Source organism: Jaculus jaculus, chromosome 5 (assembly GCF_020740685.1).
Source record: "Jaculus jaculus isolate mJacJac1 chromosome 5, mJacJac1.mat.Y.cur, whole genome shotgun sequence".
Taxonomy (NCBI): Eukaryota; Metazoa; Chordata; class Mammalia; order Rodentia; family Dipodidae; genus Jaculus; species Jaculus jaculus.
Window position 1 is genome coordinate 51,864,647 of NC_059106.1, and position 2,529 is coordinate 51,867,175.

Genomic DNA, 2,529 nt, shown 5'->3' on the forward strand with positions numbered 1-2,529 from the left:
GATGGTGAAGTGACAGCTGAGGAGCTGACAGCTTGACATGGAGGAATTTGCACAGACATTTACATAATGATAGCCCTGCCACTGCCACTGGGCTCCTGGAACAGGTGGAGAGCCTTGAGGGCTCTGGGGAAGGAAGGGAGGCTGGGCCAGGATGCTCAGTTCTGGGGGTTCAGTGGGGCCTGAACAGCCTGGAGGAGAAAGGCATCCCCATGACATGACCCCATACCCAGCCTTATACTACCTGGGTGGGAACAGGCTTTGCTGCCAGGTGGCAAAGAGACTCCAGGTTTCAGGGCCCAAGCAAGCTGAATCTGACACATGGTCACATCTGTATGGTCCCTGGCCAGAGATTGTTCAGAAATCAATAGCCACTTTCAGTAAGAGAAATCATCTCTTTTCTTTTCTTTTCTTTTCTTTTCTTTTCTTTTCTTTTCTCTGGGGGGGGGGGGCGGCGTTGTTGAGTAGGGTCTCACTCTAGCTCAAGCTGACCTGGAATTCACTATATGTAGTCTCAGGCTGGCCTTGAACTCACAGTGATCCTCCTACCTCTACCTCCTGAGTGCTGAGATTAAAGGCATGAGCCACCACGCTTAGTCGAAATCATCTCTTTCTAAGCTCCTGGGAATCTGAGACTATTACAAACCCACTTCACAGATGAGAAAAGTGAGGCCCTGAGACATTCAGAAACTCACTCTGGGCTACACAGCTACCCGAAGCTGGCATCCAAACTGCACAGTCGGGCTCCACAGCAGGTGACAAAACCACCGTGCCGCATAAAGTGGTCGCAGCAGTAAGAGTGGGGCAATGGCCATGGCAGGCGTGGCCTCGCACCCCATCAAAGCTGCCGTCCGTCGCCCCATGATCCAGCAGCTCTGGGAGAGCTCCTCTGACTCTGTGACAAGGGGCAGGGGCGTGGGCAAGACAGAAGACTGCCTCCTCAAGAAGGCCCGAGGAGCTGGAGAGAAGCATTCACTAGAAGCAGGACCAGCGTTCCCAGAATGCTGTTTCATCCTGCCCAGGGCCTGGCACCATGAGGACGCACAGGAGCTGCAGGGACCCTCCATGTGGTACCCAACCTGACGACTGTCTTGCCCATCACCGAGAGTCCGTGCGCTGGTGGAATAAGGCTTCAAGTACAAGCAGCGGGTATCTCAAATCCCAAGGCTCCACCCCACCAAGCCCTTGCTCCTTCCTGGCCCCTCCGAACCCCTCCTCTTCCAAGACCCTAACCCTGCTCAGCACACTGGGGGACTTGCCTGCTGTGAGAAGTAGGGACCCTCTCAGCTCCGTTGTCACCAGCACCTGTTCCCAGCCTTGCACTGCGACTGTGTCCCGCTGAGGTCTGTGGCTATTCCATTGGAGGAACCCTGAGGCTCAGGACTCTTGATTTTTTTTTGGAGGTAGGGTCTCACTCTAGCCCAGGCTGACCTAGAATTCACTATGTAGTGTCAGGGTGGCCTTGAATTCACAGTGATCCTCCTACCTCCGCCTCCCCAGTGCTGGGATTAAAGGCGTGTGCCACCACGCCCAGCTCGACTCTTGGATTTCTATCAGCTCTTTGCTGGGTGACCACAAGCAGATAACTTGACCTATCAGAGCCTCTGCTTCCTCTCCACTGAAATACAGGCAACTCCAGTCTCGTGGGGTCGCGTGGGCATCAGATACGGCAGCACGTGAGAACAGTTGGGGTGCAGGGAAGCCTCCAGGCACTGCAGGAAGACCTGGGATTTGCTGAGTCCTCTCGGGCCTGTCCCTGGCCCTCTCTGGGCTGACATAAGCCACTGTGTGTGGAGCGCAGGGGGAGGACGTCCAAAAGAAGGAAGAGCTTTGCTGGCGTCATCTGTGAAGAGTGGATACAGCCAGGCGTGGAGGCGCACGCCTTTAATCCCAGCACTTAGGAGGCAGAGGTAGGAGGATCACTGTGAGTTCGAGGCCACCCTGAGACTACACGGTGAATGCCAGGTCAGCCTGGGCTAGAGTGAGACCCTACCTCGAAAAACCAAAGGAAAAAAAAAGTGGATGGAAGAATGCTGGGAGCTGGAGCGGGGCTGGAATCCTCCTGCAAAGTCTGGGAGAGGTGAGAGAATCTAAATTAACCAGGATGTGCCCAGCTTCGGGATCCAGGGTCCGGCTGAGAGCCAGACTGCCTGACAGGAGCTTCAGAGACACATCAAACATGTATCACACAAGCAGGGAAAACAGACAGAAGGCCTCCGCAGGGTTAGGGTACCACTCCACCTTCTCACCAAACTGGACTGGGTTCCTTCTGCCTCCCGGAGCCTCGGTTTCTCACTTGGGAAAAGCGGTGGACTAGCGCAGCTTCCCTCACAGATCTCGAAGCTCCATGCCCGCTGGCCAAAGCGTGGGGCCTGTTACACAGGTGATCAGGAGGGTTCCTGTCCCTTCCAGGCCCACCCCCGAGATGGAGATTCCTGCTGAGCTCCCCCGGCTCTGCCGGCCACCAGCCCTGGCATTCTTACTGTTGTGTGTTTGGTCCTCAGCTCTGAGAAGTGCCCAGCCTGAGGCCAG